Raw genomic sequence first — 19,435 nt, 5'->3', positions numbered from 1 at the left:
GTCGTCCTCGATGGAGGAGGAGAGGGTCACTTCGTCTTCAGACGTCACGTCCGAAGCACCCTTGCGACGGGGGCCCACTTGGCCTTCTTTTCCGGTGGCCTATAGGGCGCCGGAACCAGCATCTTCGCCAGAAGCGGGATGACTGGCTCTTCGGGCAGCGGAGTCGAACTATGGATCCGCTCCGCTCTCTCCATCCACTCCTAAGAAAATACAGCAAAGGTTAGACATCCTCCTTGAACAAACAAGTAAAAGGTACGCCTTAAGAAAAAGGGAACTTACCTCACTAGCAGGATGAGTGTGATCGTGCCCACGGTCCGAATCTATGACAGGTGGCTTCTCGTTTCCTTTGAAGAGCAACTTCCAAGCACCTTCGTGAGTAGTTCCGAAGAGCCCTTCCAGGGTCTAGTGCTTCGCCGGATCGTATTCCCATAAGGGGAAGCTTCGACGTTGACAGGGGAGAATCCGGCGAACCAGCATCACCTGGATCACGTCGACAAGCTTGACGTCTTTGTCCACCATGCTCTGAATTCGCGTTTGTAGCGCTATCAGCTCGTCTGATGCTGACCAGTTGGGGCCTTTCTCCTTCCAGGAGGTGAGCCGCATTGGGGCTCTGACCCTGAACTCAGGAGCCGCTGCCCAAGTGGTGCCGCGCGGCTCTATGATGTAGAACCACTGCTTCTGCCACTCCTTGACAGTCTCCACAAAAGTGCATGTGGGCCAGGTGACGTTGGGCATCTTTCTCACCATGGCGCCTCTGCACTCTGCGTGCTGGCCGTCCACCACCTTCGGCTTCACATTGAAGACCTTGAGCCATAGGCCGAAGTGGGGATGGATGCGGAGGAAGGCCTCGCACACGACAATGAATGCCGAGACATTGAGGAAGGAGTTCAGTGCTAGATCCTGGAAATCTAGCCCGTAATAGTACATCAGTCCGCGGACGAAGGGGTGAAGTGGAAATCCCAATCCGCGGACGAAGTGAGGGAGGAAAACTACCCTCTCGGTAGGCTTCGGGGTGGGGATTACTTGCCCCTTGGTGGGCAGACGGTGGGCGATTCCCTTCGCCAGATACCCGGTCGTCCGAAGCTGGGTGATGTCTTTCTCCTTGACGGAGGAGACCATCCACTTGCCTTGGCCTCCGGATCCGGACATGGTTGAGTGCTTCCTTGAGATGGAAAAGATGGGAACTTGGGCGTTGGAGCTCGAGAGTGGAAGGACGGAGAGGAAGAGAAGGCGTGGGTGAAGAAAGGGGATTCTTATCTCCTTATAAAGGCAGTGAATATTGAACGCCTCCCCACTCGCCTCAAAACTCGCCTATTCCCATCTCGGCTGTGTAAATGGCACGGTTGGGTTACCCACGCCCGTATTGATGAGAATCCCGCAATAAGGGGACACGATCTCTGCTTTGACAGGACGTGCCAATGGCAACTGCGTCTCAAAACATGGAGCGGCAGACGAAAAACGGTTCGAAATTATGACCGGACATACGTGATGTCATGTTACAAAAAGTTGTCAGCGGATTGAACTCATGTAAAATTATATTCTCTCTGCGGTTGTGTATGGTGTGTGTGTGTTATAGGTCCGGACACGTTCAATACGTCCGAAGACTATCTTGGAGTTCGGAAGGAGGAACCTACCTTGCAATGCCGAAGACAGACCTACGCGCCGGATACCTTGTCATTGAAGCCAGGTTCACGGGCTACTGAGGGAGTCCTGGACTAAGGGGTCCTCGGGCTTCCATCCTGTTAGCTATGGGCCGGACTGATGGGCTGTGAAGATGCGAAGACCTAAGACTGCACCCGTGTCCGGATGGGACTCTCCTTGGCGTGGAAGGCAAGCTTGGCGACCAAATATGTAGATTCCTTTCTTTGTAACCGACATTGTGTAACCCTACATCCTCCCGGTGTCTATATAAACCGGAGGACTTAGTCCGGAGAGGAGATATTCATTACCATAGTCATACAAGATAGACCTCTAGGGTTTAGCCATTATGATCTTGTGGTAGATCAACTTTTGTAACACTCATATTCATCAAGATCAATCAAGCAGGAAGTAGGGTATTACCTCCATATAGAGGGCCCGAACCTGGGTAAACATCGTGTCCCCTGTCTCCTATTACCATCGACCTTAGACGCACAGTTCGGGACCCCCTACCCGAGATCCGCCGGTTTTGACACCGACACCGGGACCGGGCCTTGCCGGGGGTTCTGGTTTGCCGGCTTCAGGCTCTGCCAGGGAGGGCCCCGGCCCGCCATTCGACGGCTCTGCTGGTACTGCTGCTTCTCCCTCAAGTTCCCTCTGTGCCACCAGCACAGCACTGACCACTTGATTCGTTGCTGCTAAGTACAGCAGCAACGGCTCTTGTGGTTTAGGCGCGACTAGTATTGGCGTGGAGGAGAGGTACCTCTTCAAATCTTGCAGTGCTGCCTCTGCCTCCGGAGTCCACTTTACTGGACCCACCTTTTTCAAAACTTTGAAAAAGGGGAGGGCGCGCTCAGCAGATTTGGAGATGAACCTGCTCAGGGCAGCGACGCAGCCGGCGAGCCTATGGACGTCCTTGACCCGTTTTGATGCCTCAATCTGCTCGATCGCCTTGACCTTGTCGGGATTTGCTTCGATTCCGCGTTGAGACACAAAGAACCCAAGAAGTTTGCCGGAGGGGACACCGAACACGCACTTCTCTGGGTTGAGCTTGAGGTTGATCTTGCGCAGATTTGCGAATGTTTCTTCTAAGTCTTGCACGAGCGTGGCCCTGTCCTTCGTTTTGACCACTATGTCATCCATATAAGCTTCCATATTTCTATGTAGGTGGGGCTCAAAACCAATCTGGACTACTCGGGCAAATGTTGAACCAGTGCTCTTCAACCCGAAAGGCATTCGTACAAAACAATACGTACCACATGGGGTGATGAACGCGGTCTTCTCTTTGTCTTCCTTCATCATGAAGATCTGGTGGTATCCTGAATAGGCGTCGAGGAATGACAGCAGGTCACACCCGGCAGTGGAGTCTACAATCTGGTCGATGCGTGGCAAAGGGAAAGGATCCTTTGGACATGCCTTATTAATGTCTGTGTAGTCAATACACAGCCTCCACTTCCCATTCGCCTTATGCACCACCACCGGATTAGCCAACCACGTGGGGTGGAGTACTCCTCTTACCAGGCCTGCCGCCTCCAACTTCCTGATCTCTTCAATGATGAACTCTTGTCGCTCCAAAGCTTGCTTCCTGACCTTCTGCTTGACGGGCCACGCGTGAGGACAGACAGCAAGATGGTGCTCAATCACCTCCCTGGGAACGTGGGGGATGTTAGATGCTTGCCATGCAAATACATCGACATTCGCCCGCAGGAAGGCGACGAGCGCGCTTTCCTATTTTCTGTCGAGGGTGGAGCTTATAGTGAAAGCCCCGCCCGTGTCGTCCTCCTTGACGGACACCTTCTTGGTTTCTGGTGGTGCATCCTTGGACTTCTTGCTCTTGCCGGTGGAGCTCTCTGGCACATCCTCAATGGGAGCACAGCACTCCGAAGAGGTGCGCTTGCCGGAGTGGGTGCAAGAGGTCTTGCCGGCCTTATTCCTTCCCGGGTCTTCAGCGGCAGGAGCAAGTGCCCTGGCAGTAGTTGCTGCAACTGCCTCTCGGTAGAGTTGGTCGACGCAGATGAGCGCGTCTTTCTTGTCAGAAGGGACGGTGATGATGGTCAGCGGCCCCGACATCTTCAATGTCTTGTAGGCGTAGTGTGATGCCGCCATGAACTTGGCCAGCACCGGGTGGCCAAGGATCCCGTTGTACGGCAGGGGGATCTCGGCAACATCAAAAATGATCTTGTTCGTCCTGTAGTTTAGCTCGCCCCCAAACGTAACGGGCAACGTGATTTTAACTTTTGACTGACTCCTTCCCGGGTTGACCCCTTGGAACGTGCCCGTCTCCTCGAGATCTCCATCAGGAATCTGCAGCTTCTTGATCACAGCGGGCGAGATCAAATGCAGACCGGCCCCACCGTCAACTAGCACTTTGGCCACCTTGAGGTTGCGTATTGTTGGTGAAACCAACAACGGCAAACACCCGACCGCAGTTGTGCGATCACGGTGATCCTCGGTGTCAAAAATGATGGGCGTGCGGGACCACTTCAGTGGCTTATGGGCATCGAACGACGGCTCCGCCGCAGTGACCTCACGCGCCCACTGCTTCAGCTGGCGATGTGAGGTGTGCAACGAGGCTCCACCGTCGACGCACATGGCCTCTGTAGCCTTCTGGAACTCGTGCTCGCCGGACTCGTCGTCCTCGTCGTGATCATCATCTTCCTCTTTCTTGTCGCGGCCCCGAGCGGGCCTCTCCTGTTGGTTATCTTTGCCGCGGCGACCCCCTTGGCCGCCGCGCTTCTTGCCGGACCCCTCAGCACTATCCTGACCCTTCTCCTTGTCCCGCCTTTCATATTCAGCCTTCTGCTTTTCTGCAAGTAGATCAACCTATCGGCAATTCTGGAGGTCATGGCCCTTGGTGCGGTGGATCTTGCAGTACTGCTTGTCGGAGCCTCCTGGCTTGCCGGCGGCCGCCAAGGCCGGGCAGGCGGCACACCCGGCAACTTCCTTGCCAGGGTCGTCAGCCTTGGCCTTTTTGGCGGCGCCGAGTTCGCCGGATCACTCAAGGGCAAGCACAGTCTTGCCCTTACGCTTCCTGTTGCGGCGCCGACCCTTCTTTGTCGGGGCGGCGGTGTCTTCGTCTGTGGAGTCGGTTTCTACACCGGCGTCTTCGCCGGGGTATTTCCTCCCCTCTTCAGCTCGAGCACATCTATCGGCCAGAATATAAACTTTGGCCACATCCTTGACCTTGTTCATCGCCAACTCTTCACGCATCTTGCGGTTGTACACATTCTGATGGAATGCGCTGATGACAGCGGCGGGATGAACATCTGGGATGTTGTACTGCACCCGGCTGAACCTTTGTATGTACTTGCGTAGGTTTTCACCTTCTTTCTGGGGGGATGATATGCAAATCGCTTGCCTGGCCATGAGCTTGGTGGCCTCCAGTGAAGGCGCCAACAAACTCATGACACAAATCCGACCAAGAAGAAATGGAATCCACTGGCAAGTGCATCAACCATGACATGACGTTGGGTTTGAGTGCCAACGGGAAGTAATTGGCAAGCACCTTGTCGTCGCGAGCTCCAGCAGCTTGCATCACGATGGTGTAGATGCTGAGGAACTCCGACGGGTGGGTCTTGCCATTGTACTTCTCGCCAACATCGGGCTTGAACGTGCGGTGGGAGGGCCACTGGAACTGCCGCAACTCTCGGGTAAAGGCTGGACAACCCACCTCGTAAGGCAGGTCACCGGGCCCCCCCAGCGCCGGGTGGTCCATAGTAGGCCCCGCACGCCGATCTGACTGATGGCGCATCTCCCGTCGTCGTTCGATGGTAGTTCGAGCATCTTCCTGGGTCTGTTCCTTTGCGACCGCAGGGGGGAGTGCACCGTGGTCGTGGCGTCTCTGGTTCCCCCGGCATGCACCGGCTCGACATGACGCCTGTGTGAGGGTCCCGTTGGGAGCGGCTCGTCTTTGTTGGCGAAGCTGACAAGGCTTCGGATGGTGGCCCTCCACTCGTCGAGCTTCTCCGCAGCAGGGGGGAAGTCGAGGAGCAGCTGCACGCGCGCCAGCGCTTCTGCCGGCGTAGGCAGCAGCGAGAGCTGCCTAGACCATGATGCGCTCCGACTTCTAACCAGGTTAGAAGGGGCTCTGTCACGGTCTCACGGTCGCACGCCGCCTCCACCGGCGTCCGAGCACGCACGCCGCCCTGGTTCGTCCTGCGAGTTGCGCACATGGCTCTTTCCACGGTGGTGCCCGGGGGCTCCGGCATCGCGATGTTGCTCATCGCGTGCGGCCTGGGAAGGGCGCGGCGCGGGTGCTAGTTGGGGTGTCGTAGAGGCTGCCGCGCCACCCGTGGGTGGCACGGCCCCGCCCCCGGACCCAGCGGCGTCTGGCTCGTCGTCTCGGGTTCGGACGACGCCGCTTGCCTGGCTCCGATCGCCAGAACATCGTGGATGCTCACGGGCCACGTCTCCGGCCCCATCCATGGCCACCCGGCTGCCTGCTCACGCTGGCGCGGACGGGCCGGCTCCAGACAAGCTGATCGCTGTGATCCCCTTTCTCTTGGGGGCCATGGTGATGATGAAGTCGGTGTGCTAACCTTCAAACCGGATTTTCATAGCTTGCGCCCCCTACCTGCCGCGCCAATGATGTCGGTGGAAACGACACCTATGGGATCATGAGGAATCCCATTTATGGACGGTGGGCGCGGGGCTGTGGAAAGAGCGGGTTTAAAGGATCAACACGGGGGATTTATCCAGGTTCGGGCCGTAAGTGATGCATAATACCCTACTCCTGCTGGTTTCTGTTTATCCGGTGTTCTTGGACTAGCTACAAAGCGTGCAGGGTCCAAAAAGTCTGAATCCTTTCTCAATACACCGCGGGCCTCCTTTTATAGTCAAAAGGGGCTGCCACAATGGCACACAGGAGGTGGAAAGTTGTACAGTGGTCGAGTTTATCGCCTAACATCATAGGACAAAACGCATTAAATTCGCTACTTAGGAGTCCTCTTGATTTATCGGGGGCGGTAACGAAGCCCGTCCCGTTCGTCGCCGCTTCGCCTCGCTCTAACGCGCGTCCAGGCTGACTAGGCGCGCAGCGCCACGCTGGCTGGCTGGCTGCTAAGTTGGCACGGTGGCAGAGTCTTCATGAAGATCTGCATGCCACCACGCAGGTGCTTGCTGAGTTGGCCTGGAAGCTGCACGTCGCCACGTAGGCACTTGCCTTTTTGGCGGGTTGATCGCTGTGTTGGAACGGCGGTGGAGCCTTGGCAGGTGGGGGCCTGGCTGCGGCCCCGCAGATGTCCCCGGCAAGGGCCTTGCCGGGGCCAGAGGCCCCTACAAGGGTCTTGCCGGGGGTCTCCGTCTTCTGGTCCTCATCTAGCATCGTATGTTCTTGGTCTTCACAAAGATCTACATGCCACCATGGAGGCACCTCCCGAGCCTTGGTTCCAATGTGGTTGGGGACGCCGGAACTCTCAGGCTCAAGGGTGGCGGCTCCGCTGGTGTTGGGCACGTTGCCCCGGCAAGGACCGTGCCGAGGGAGTTTCACCTCGCCCCTCAGCTCTTCATGCTTCTGGTCTTGAGCGCGGCTCTGGTAATCTTTGCTTCTTCTGCCCCGCCAAGCGTGGCCACGGGGGTGGGGCTGCGACTGCCCGCGCATGAGTAAAGGGGTACAAAAACGGGGCCCTACTTTTGTACACTGACAGGAGCCCCCGGGCCTGGGCCACATATAAGCGCGGGGCATTATTGGGCCAGGCCCAGAACAGTGCGCGGGCGCGCGCGCGGCGGAGTTTTTACTGCAGTAACTCCCTCGCTCGTTGCGCTTCCCCACGACCCGCGTTGAATGTGTGACGTGGGGGTCGTGCGTGGGGTGGTTACTGCACGCATGCGCCACATCATGGTAAAGAGGCGGCTCGCGCCTTCCCCATAAAAAAAGGAAAATGCAGGGGCGCGACTCATTTACTAAGTGGACTCGAGTCGTGGCCTTCAAGGCGCCCGCGCCCCAGGATCACGGGGTGGAAAACAATCGCTTCACTTGTCTTCTCGATTTTGGCTTGCTCGCCATGTGTCCCCCATGCCCCAAAGATGGCAGGCGGTGGACGCGGAGGGCATGGGCCTTAATGCCTTAATGGCGAGGCGGGAAACCGGGTAGTCGTTGATTGGAGCAGCGGATCGGTCCCGATTCTCTGCGCCCCTGGCGGCCGGATTGGTTAAGTGGGGCGGCCGAGCCCAGGCCCCACCCCTTTATAAGAAGGGGAGGGGGATGGCACCCCTCAATCCTTCAACATTCATCTCCTTCCACCTTGACTCCTTCCTTCCCTTTGCTATGGCGAGACGGCGCGAGGGTCTCTGCTCGACAACGTGCCCCTCCTTCCCAAGAGCTCGTGGCGGCAGAGCCGGCCGTGAGAGGAAGGGGGAGGGGCGAGGCCGAGGCCGCTGTGGAAAGATGTCGGTGGAAATGACACCTATGGGATCACGGGTAATCCCTTCTACGGCCGGCGGGCGCGGGGCTGTGGAAAGAGCGGGTTTAAAGGATCAACACAGGGGATTTATCCAGGTTCGGGCCGCAAGTGATGCGTAATACCCTACTCCTACTGGTTTCTGTTTATCCGGTGTTCTTGGACTAGCTACAAAGCGTGCAGGGTCCAAAATGTCTGAATCCTTTCTCAGTACGCCGCGGGCCTCCTTTTATAGTCAAAAGGGGCTGCCACAGTGGCACACAGGAGGTGGAAAGTTGTACAGTGGTTGAGTTTATCGCCTGACATCACAGAACAAAACACATTAAATGCGCTACTTAGGTGTCCTCTTGCTTTATTGGGGGCGGTAACGAAGCCCGTCCCGTCCGTCGCTGCTTCGCCTCACTCCAACGTGCGTCCAGGCTGACTAGGCGCGCAGCGCCACGCTGGCTGGCTTGCTGGCTGCTGAGTTGGCAGCGTTGGCAGAGTCTTCACGAAGATCTGCATGCCACCACGCAGGTGCTTGCTGAGTTGGCCTGGAAGCCGCACGTCGCCATGTAGGCGCTTGCCTTTTTGGCGGGTTGATCGCTGTGTTGGAACGGCGGTGGAGCCTTGGCAGGTGGGGGCCTGGCTGCGGCCCGCAGATGTCCCCGGCAAGGGCCTTGCCGGGGCCTCGTAGGTGTCCCGACAAGGGTCTTGCCGGGGGTCTCCATCTTCTGGTCCTCATCTAGCATCGTATGTTCTTGGTCTTCACAAAGATCTACATGCCACCATGGAGGTGCCTCCCGAGCCTTGGTTCCGATGTGGTTGGGGACATCGGAACTCTCACGCTCAAGGGTGGCGGCTCCGCTGGTGTTGGGCAAGTTGCCCCGGCAAGGCTCTTGCCGGGGCCGTGAAGGCCACCCCGGTAAGGACCTTGCCGGGGGAGTTTCACATCGCCCCTCAGCTCTTAATGCTTCTGGTCTTGAGCACGCCTCTGGTAATCTTTGCTTCTTCTGCCCCGCCAAGCGTGGCCACGGGCGTGGGGCTGCGACTGCCCACGCACGAGTGAAGGGGTACAAAAAGGGCGCCCTACTTTTGTACACCAACAAGGCATAAGTATTGTATGTGAAATAACATCCCATAATGCAATAAATGTCAACATAAAAGCATGATACAAAATGGACGTATCATATATATGTCAAGGAGACCCCCTTGTCGGTGTCAAAACCGGCAGATCTCGGGTAGGGGGTCCTGAACTGTGTGTCTAAGGATCAAAGGTAACAGGAGGCAGGGGACACGATGTTTACCTAGGTTCGGGCCCTCTTAATGGAGGTAATACCCTACTTCCTGCTTGATTGACTTTGATGAGTATAGGGGTTACAAGAGTTGATCTACCTCCAGATCGTGATGGCTAAACCCTAGATGTCTAGCTTGTATGATTATGATTACCCCTACGGACTAAAACCCTCCGGTTTATATAGACACCGGAGGGGGCTAGGGTTATACAGAGTCGGTTTACAGAGAAAGGAATCTTCATATCCGAATACCAAGCTTGCCTTCCACACCAAGGAGAGTCTCATCCGGACACGAGAGAAGGTCCTCGATCTTGTATCTTCACGGCCCATCAATTCGGCCCACATCACACAACCCGGATTCCCGAGGACCCCCTAGTTCAGGACTCCCTCAGTAGCCCCCGAACCAAGCTTTAATGACGACGTGTCCGGCGCGCAGATCGTCTTCGGCTTTGCAAGGCGGGTTCCTCTTTCGGATACTTCAGAGCAATTTGAACAAAAAGAAATGCATACGACCCTTCGACGACGACGTAGTATCTGGCTTTTACATCCTCGGTCCTACCGGGTAGGCCCTCCATGATACTCCGGACAGCTTCGGCTCTGCATTAAACATCATATCCTTCGGCTTCCGCGCCTCCATCGCCTCGGTTTCCACGTGTCAGATGAATACGAAAGGTCCAAGCGTTTTTACAGATAACACCTTGGTGGTGTACGGAAGGCGTCTATTTAAGGAGGGTAGATCTCAGATGCCATTCCACCCCTGGCGAAAATCTTAGAACTTGCCACAAGAAACCACGCAAACATGGCCAGCGCTCCCAGTTCTTCCTCTCGCCCCACGGTCCTCAAAAAGGCAATTGGGAGAGTTGCACGGTATCCCATGCCCAACTGACCAAGCTTCTGGTGCAGGGATTGACTTCTTTCACCGGTGAAGCCCTGGCGAAAAATTTCCCCAATCCTTCATAAGGGGAGCGAGTGTGCTTCGTTTCCTTTCTCTCAAGAGGTATTGGATTTCCAATCCACCCTTTCCTCCGAGGTCTCTCGGAGTACTATGGACTCCAGCTGCACAATCTCACGCCGGGCTCCATACAGCACATCTCGGGCTTCGTGGCTCTTTGTGAGTTGTTCCTAGGCTGCGAGGCCCATTTTGAATTATGGAGGAAGCTTTTTTGCCTCGTCCCCCGCTCCCAAAAGGGATCCATATTCGAGGTGGGCGGCGCCGAAGTATGGCGCATAGCCGGGACAGGATACCTGTCCGACACTCCGAAGAAGGCATCCGAAGAGTGGCCCTCGGAGTGGTTTTATATTGAAGATTCCATTCTCCCAAACCCAATCCGACAAGGCCTACCCGAATTCTCCAGCACTCCGTTAAAGAAGTGCCACAGTTGGCGCCCCCGAAGCCTCGAGGAGGAAGATAGTGCAGAGGTTAAGAAGTTAATGGACAATATAAAGACACTTTCCCAATCCGGACTGTCCATCATTGAGGTAATGGCGATTTCAATAACGCAAGGTGTTCAGCCACTCCAATCCAGAGGACTCCCCATGTGGCACTACAACGGGGAAGACGACGCATCACGCTGCGGGCGCAAGGGTCCGGACAACTTTGCCGCCTTGGCTGCCATGCTGGCTGATCTTTATAAAGGGGAGAAAGAAGAGTTCACTCGCCTTAAGTGCCGAGAGGGCTTTTCCATGTACAACCCTCCCAGCTGGGTAAGCCTCCGCTCCATGATTTTACTCAATCCTCTTCCTGAGTCATACCCAGTTGAACCTAATCCGACCATTTTTATCAGGAATGGAGGAAGGTTGCCGCGGGGATCTATAGCCCCGCTCCGCAGCCGGAGGACCATATTCGGGACCTGGATCCCGGATTTGAAGAGGATCTGGATATATTTGTGGAGCTCAAGGAGGGGGTCTTCTATCAAGCGAGTTACGACAACACGGAAGTGGCCATTATAGCTGATTACCCCGGCCTTCTCCCCTCTTCCCACGTAAGTACCCCGGAGACATCTCCTCCAAAAGAGTTTTCTCATTGCGCCTCACCTACCGCATTGTCTCGTGCTTTCAAAGGGGCGGCGCTCGTCTCGCCACATCGCATCAGAAGCGTCCCTTAAGAAGGCAACGCCTACACGGGGTGGGTCTTCGAAAAGAAAGGCGGACGACGATACTGCCAAGCCCCCACCCTCAAAAAGGTATGGTTTTTTAATATGCTCATGGCAGAGGTACCGAATTTTGACATTTCGTGCTGCGCTATATTTTTAGGAAAAAGCATACGCCGGACTGTGTCCGGGGACCTTGCCGGTCATGCATCAACCAATCCGACCCCGGATCCCGCCCCAAGGGCTGGGGTTGATATAGGTGAAATGCCGGATTGTCCTCTCGCTGAGGATTCGGATGATGTATCCGTTACCAACTCCGAAGTGGAGAGTGCAATGAACCATCGGTGCCGGAGAGCGGCTATGCGTGACCCAACCTTCACCGAAGAAGCATATAATGCCTTCATCTCAGCAGATGCATACATCCGAGCTGCTCGGGATGGGCTCGCTGGAGCCACTCAAAAACTTTCCAAGGACATGCGGGTAAGATCATGTGTCCGTAGCCCCCAAACTTAAAGCAGTTGACGCAACTGATTTAAGGATCGTTGCATAATCAGGTACTCACGGGGAGGAACAACATGCTGTCTCAGGAGCTGGAAAAATGTCGGACCCAGCTAACTGTTGTCACCGCCGAACTGGCGATGTCTAAGGAGGCACTGACTGGTAATGTCCGCTACTGTTAGGAAAACAGAATCATGTGCCAGCAATGCTTTTTGAAATAAACACTGATGTATTTACGACGGCAGCATCCGAATCAGCTGGAAGAGGAACTGAAGACCGCGCAGGCGGATAAACAGCATGCCAAAAGGCAAGAAGCAACTGGTCATCGTATACTAACGCATACCAGGGATGAGAAAAACAAGCTACAGGATGCCAACATCAAGCAAGCCGAGGAGCTGAAGGATATATGAGCCCAACTGGCAGATGCCTTGAAAGAGAACAGAAGGCTGAAAGGCGGCATATTCAGTATGCTTTTTAACCTTCCATACAGTCCTCTAATGGGAAGTGTAACAAGTTTGTTGCTGTAGGTGTGCTGACTGGGCGGCCCGAAGGAGAGGTGTCTGAATTCCAAGGCGGCCTGCTGCAAGAGCTGTCCAAAGTGCATGAGCGAGCCCGGAAGGCAATGAGGAACATGGCTAAGGCTTTATGGCCGTCCGATTCTCCTCCCGGGAGTATGGAAGAACTCGTGAATTTATTCAAGGGTGCTCGGCGCCGCTTTGGACTGTGGAAGATATAAGCATGCCGAGAAGGGGCACGAGAGGCGTGGGCCATGGTGAAAACACGGTACACTGGACTTGATCCAAATCATATGGCCCGGGTCGGGCCTCGAGGATCAGATGGACAAGAGATTCCTGTTAGCTTGGTATATGACCAAGTAAAGATAGCTGCCAAGTTTTCGCAACAGGATTGTAAGCTAGACAACTTATTAGATGGTTTAGAAGAGGAGGAAGTTTTTGAGTCCAAGTAGTAATGTACTTTTATCGACAAACGTATCTCCGGCCAAATTATAAAACGATTGTCATGGCAGACCTTCCGCTTTAACCTCCGAAACCAAAGTTTGGAGTGTTTCCGAATATTGTACTGGTGGGAAGCACCGAAGTATGCGTGGAAACTAGGCCGTCCGGTCATAGTTGCTTGAACAGACAAGTTGTATCCGGGTAGTTATGTTATATTACATTTGATTGTAAGAAACATCTTCTAGAGAGAATAATTCCGTTAAGGGTTCCTCTCCCTGGGCCAACATGCGTTGTGCATGCCTGAGCCGTGACACTAAAAATCACGATACTCGTTGTATGTTGGGGGCTTGTATCGCAACGAGGGCAGATCATCTTATGTCCGCCGACCTATTATTCCCTTAAGAACGCTAGCTTTCGGCTTCACCTGTCTGAGGTACACGTCCGGATGACCCAGCTGTAACAATCACAGAGGTTCTCCCTTTATGCCCTAGCCGAACAAGCGGGAACGTAGGGCATAAGCACAGGAGCCAGGCAACCTAGCTTGGCAAAAACTTAAGTCATAAAGGTGCATATAATGGCGAAGAAGAGAGATGTATGAGAAGGCGACACGTATATACGTTGAGCTTGATGCTCAAAATAATAATAATAAGCTTCTGTGACAAGAAGCCCCCAAGTATTGGGGGTATGTACATTTAAGGATATATACCCCTTAAGTGTGCGGTTTATCCGAACACGGGCTAGGAGTTGTATGAAAACGAAAAGAAGAAAGAGAAAAATAGAAAAAGGTAACGAACAATGAGTCCGGACTTAGGCGTAGAATCTTTGGAGTCTGGCAGCGTTCCATGGGTTCGGCTCTAAGCGATTGTCTGATGCATTACGAAGGCGATAGGCTCCTCCAGTGAGAACTTCATATATAATGAAGGGACCCTCCCATTTGGACTTGAGCTTGTCCTTTTTCTTCTCTGGTAGGCATAGAACAAGTTCACTGACATTGTAAGTCTTGGCCCGCACTTCTCTGCTTTGGTATCTTCGAGCTTGTTGTTGGTAGAATGCTGACCGAGCTTTTGCGACATTGCACTCCTCCTCCAGGCCATCTAAGTCATCTTGCCGATCGAGCTCGGCCTCTTTCTCCTCGTACATGCATACTCGAGGTGAGTCATGAATAATATCGCAGGGCAAGACGGCCTCTGCGCCGTACACCATGAAGAACAGGGTGTATCCAGTCGTGCAATTGGGCGTGGTCCGCAGCCCCCAGAGTACGGAGTCGAGCTCCTCAACCCCGTGTTTATCTGACTCCTTTAAGGACCGCACTAGTCTGGGTTTAATGCCACTCATTATCAGGCCATTAGCCCGTTCAACTTGACCGTTTGTTTGAGGATGATAGACGGAGGCATAATCGAGCTCGATGCCCAGATTAGCGCACCAAGTTTTTTTACTTAGTCGGCTGTGAAGTTAGAGCCGTTATCGGTGATGATGTTGTGTGGGACACCATAACGGTGTACAACACCAGATATGAAATCTATCACTGGCCCGGCTTTGGCCGTTTTAACTGGTTTGGCCTCTATCTACTTAGTGAATTTATCTACCATGACCAACATATATTTTTTTCTTATGGCTTCCCCCTTTAAGGGGTCCGACCATGTCAAGCCCTCAGACCGCGAAAGGCCAAGTAATGGGGGGCGGTAGGTGGCATATGGCTTTGATTGGCGAAAAGTTGGCATCCTACACAACGCTAGACGAGGTCTTGCGCATCTGCTCGGGCCGTAGGCCAGAAAAAACTGGTTTAGAAGGCCTTACTTACAAGGGCCCAAGCTGCAGCATGATGACCGCCAAGACGAGCATGGATTTCGGCCAAGAGCTGCTGCCCCTCTTCTTCGGAGATACACCTTTGAAGGACTCCGGTAGTACTTTTCTTGTAGAGCTCTCCTTCATGAACCTTGTAGGCTTTAGAGCATCGAACGATGCATCGAGCCTCATTCTGGTCCTCGGGGAGCTCTCGCCTATTGAGCTGGACAGGAAGGGTTCGGTCCATGGGGCGATTACTGACATGATTACATGAGCCGATGGTGTTATTTCGGTGGCCGAGCCCCCGATGATATCGGGATTGTGTTCGGAATCTGGGGGTATGATCGCATCCGGACTGGCATTGTTGCTCTCGTCCTGCCATACCACGGATGGCTTGAAGAGCCTTTCCAGGAAGGTGTTAGGTGGGACGGAGTCGCGCTTGGCGCCCATGCGAGCAAGGATGTCTGCTGGCGTTGTGGTAAGCTGCCATCTTCGGATCTTTGGTATCAAATTCTCCATTTATTTGGGATATTGCGAGGTTTGAATCTCCGTGCACCTCGAGGCATTGTATGCCCATAGAGACAACCATCCGAAGACCATGCAATAAGGCCTCATATTCGGCTGCGTTGTTAGAGTCTGTATATAGTATTTGGAGCACATAACGGACTGTGTCTCCTGTGGGGGATGTCAGGACGACGCCAACCCCAAGTCCGGCTAGCATTTTAGAGTCGTCGAAGTGCATCACCCAGTTGGAATATGTGCCATACTCTTTAGGGAGTTCGGCTTCCGTCCATTCGGCGACGAAGTCAGCCAACACCTGAGATTTAATGGCTCGACGTGGCTTATATGTTATTTCAAACGGTAAGAGCTCAATAGCCCATTTGGCAATTGGGCCGGTGGCATCCCGGTTGTTTATGATATCATTAAGTAGTGCCGCAGCTTCCGGGATGCCATGAAGACCGCATACGCTATCTTTCGATAATGCGGGTATTGGGATTTGCATGGTGTGAGGACCGTCGACACATAGTATACTGGTTTTTGAAGTGGGAATTTATGTCCCTCTTCCTCTCGTTCGACGACGAGCACCGCACTAACCACCTGATGTGTTGCAGATATGTACAGCAACATGGGTTCGCCGATGTTCGGCGCGGCCAGGATTGGGTTGCTTGCTAACAAAGCTTTTATTTCTTCCAGTCCGGCTGTTGCAGCATCCGTCCACGCAAAGTGGTCGGTGCGTCAGAGCAGGTGATACAATGGCAGCGCCTTTTCTCCTAATCTGGAGATGAAGCAGCTCAAAGCTGCTATGCGTCCGGCTAGTTTTTGGACCTGTTTAAGGTCTGTTGGTGTAGCCAACTGTGACAGGGCTCGGATTTTGGCTGGGTTTGCTTTGATTCCCCTATTAGAAATGATGAACCCAAGAAATTTTCTAGCACGAACGCCAAAAACGTACTTTTCCGGATTGAGCCGTATGTCATATCTTCGAAGGTTGTCGAATGTAAGGCGTAAATCATCCACCAATGATTCAACATGCTTAGTTTTGATGACTACATCATCTACATATGCCTCAACTGTCTTGCCGATTTGCTTTTCCAGGCATGTTTGAATCATGCGTTGGTATGTGGCGCCGGCGTTTTTGAGCCCGAAGGGCATGGTGTTGAAGCAGAAGGCACTACAGCAGGAGACTGCTAACGCGACACTACGATCAGAGACCCTTTGCCGAAACTGTGTGCGATGCAATAATCGCAAACGGTGGCGTAAAAAACCGTCAAAAAGGTGCAAAATGTTTGCGATGATGGATGCATCAAACACGGTTAAGATTTTAGTTGCGTGTGCGATGCAGGGCATACGGTTAATCCATTCAAACTGCCTGCGATGAGGCAGAACAACAGAAACGTGCAGCCATAACAATGTGTGTGCTATGCAGGACACACGGTTAATCCATTCGAACTATTTGCCATGAGGTAGAACAACAGAAACGGGCAGCCATATCAATGTGTGTGCGATATATGACATACGGTTAACTCGGACGAACTATTTTCGATTAGGAACACAACAGAAACGGTTCAACTTAACAAGATGTGTGTGATATGCAGCATACAGTTCACATGGATGAACTATTTGCGATGAGCCAAAAGAACACAAACGAGTCGTGTAAACAAGATGTGTGTGATACGTGGCCAACAACCGACTCGGATGAACTGTCTGCGATGAGAAATTAAAACACAGACGGTCAATACAGTTACTTCGTGTGTGATTCTGTGTGTACAAAAAACTTTGAAAAATGCAAACTAGTTACTTGCGGTGGCTAGGAGTATCGCACACAATGCGTCTGCGAGTACTCGTGTGCGATGATTAGTATGTTACACATACGTTTCCTTATGTGAACATGTGTGTGAATTTGCAATATGGACAGTTAATATGCAAATGCCTTCTGGACATCGGGCACATGCTTAAACTCAATGAACTGTGTATGATACTAATACTTTCCATGAAAATTTATGAACTTGGGTAACAGCATTTGAGTAACATATATATAGTGGTTACACTATTCGACAAAAGGAGGATTTCGTAACACGGTTTTGACAACCATATGGTCCATATCTACATACTTAACATAGTAGCAACTATCACATTTTAAGAGGCTAAGGGCCAACAACCATATGGTCCATATCTACATACTTAACATATATAGTAACAACTAGCACATTTTAAGAGGCTGAAGGCCAACAACCACAACTATCCACTGGAAGCAGCTTGATCACGACGACTCGGCATCTCGTCAATGAAAAGGAAGAGCCCTCCTGTGCCTTGGTAGAGCAAGAGTAGAACAGTGTCTCCAATTTTCCAATATGGATGCATTGCCATGAGAAGCGAGAACTTGTTAATTTGAATGGTTCCATTTTTGCGGGAAATGCAGTACCTTGCAATCACTTTGGCGTTATTAGCAGGCACAAGTGTAATTCGACCACGTTGAGAAATCGATCCAGGAACTGCTACAAGGGGCATTTTTTGTTGACATGTAGAATAAAAAACAATTGTAACATATCGTTGAAGATATATATAGTTTATGAGCATCAACATTAAAATAAGACTTTTTACCAGCGCTTTGTGCACACAATTGGTCTTGTTCAGTGTGTGCACCATAGGTCTAATTAATCCCATCCAAAATCCAGCGTTCATACGCTGTGCTATCTCTGTCAGATTATCAACAAAGTTTATGACATGCTTCAAGTCCTTCCAGTGAAATTTGGTACGCTTAGTAACATACAGATCGTTCACTATGCATCCAACATATCTTGCTTAAAAGGTGGAAAGGTATTATTTATTCAGAACATGGCAGAAGAATATATAGTGCGCATAAATTGGTAAACAGAATTTGTTACTGACTAGGAACGGAGTCAGAATATGATATCACAATTGGTTGCTTAAATAGTGGTCAATTGGTTGCTTAAATAGTATATGACAACATGGAGAAAGTTGAAAGGACACTAACCTCGATCAGACTTTGATCGGCTGATGACGTTGGGGAAGTAAACATCCATGTTAATTAGACCAGCTTGTGGTGCACGCACTAGAATTTTATTGCCAGCTTTCAGTTCATAACACTTAGACATTTTTCTCCAAAGGTCCGCATTAAAATAGGAGTGACCATCTTTATCAAGTTTAACGCTAACCGTCATTGTAAATCCATGTTGCGTTGTCAATATGACATCCTGGGAGTCATCAGCAAAGTAAAGCCCAAGATTTCCTTCTACTCCTGTTCTTCCAAAGCAAGGGATGTACTGCTTGAAATGAAAATTAAGATCATAAATTAGATATCTTGAAATAACCGAGCAAGATGCAAATATGGGAGTAACTGATAGAACATATCCATATATAGATGCAAGCAAAGTACAAAAATATAGAATTAAAAATAGATAATGTAACAAAGATTTAATGCAAATATATAGATAATGTAGCAACACACGGTATATGTTCACAAATTTAGGCCATGCCAACCGTGGTAGGTTGAGATTGAACATACCGAGCGCTCCCTGGAGTCATCCGGAATGGTGAGATAGAACTTCGTTTCCGACTGGCCACGACCACAGTTGCCCGATTTGTGCTTGCACTGTGCACACTGAATGAACACCCACGAATCAGCTAGAACAAAAATGATTCCACGGCGATTTCCGCCGGTTGATTAACAGCGACGGACGGACTGCGATAAGAGATGAGTGAATATTTTGCTAATTAAGTTGACTACCTTCTCCATGAGAAAAATCCCCGGCCCAATCCCGCAGAAAACCCCAGTCGACAAGAGTCTAGAATGTCGGTGCAGATAGGCGGCGGAAAGCGGTGGAGGCGAAATCTGGTGCCATTTGGAGCGCGACCTACGCCCGCCACCAACAGCCGTCGAGCTTAGGGTGTAGAGTTGCGGAGGAGTCCGCGGCGAGTGAGTGGGGACGGAGTGGGTGAGGGTTTTCTTTTCCTTTTGCATGTGTGAGTGAACACACACGATTCGCAGAGGCGACGGAGATGAATCGTGTGCGATAGTAAATAACTGAGATTGAATGGGAATCCAAATTTCCTTTGTCCTTCATCCATGAGTTTTTTTCTACCATGAACATAAACCCTGCTAATCACCGTGTTCAAATTTGACACTTTTCGGGTTCATTTGCAATATCTAGGGGATTATGTGCATTTTGTAGGCATTAATGCATGTAATTCAAATTCAAACAATTGGTGCATGAAAGGGTGCACAAGAACGGTCTGGAAAAACCATACTTGTGGTATTTAGTAATTTATCAAGCCTT

This window comes from Triticum aestivum, chromosome 4D, assembly GCF_018294505.1.
Source record: "Triticum aestivum cultivar Chinese Spring chromosome 4D, IWGSC CS RefSeq v2.1, whole genome shotgun sequence".
NCBI lineage: Eukaryota > Viridiplantae > Streptophyta > Magnoliopsida > Poales > Poaceae > Triticum > Triticum aestivum.
This window is presented reverse-complemented; position numbering follows the sequence as displayed.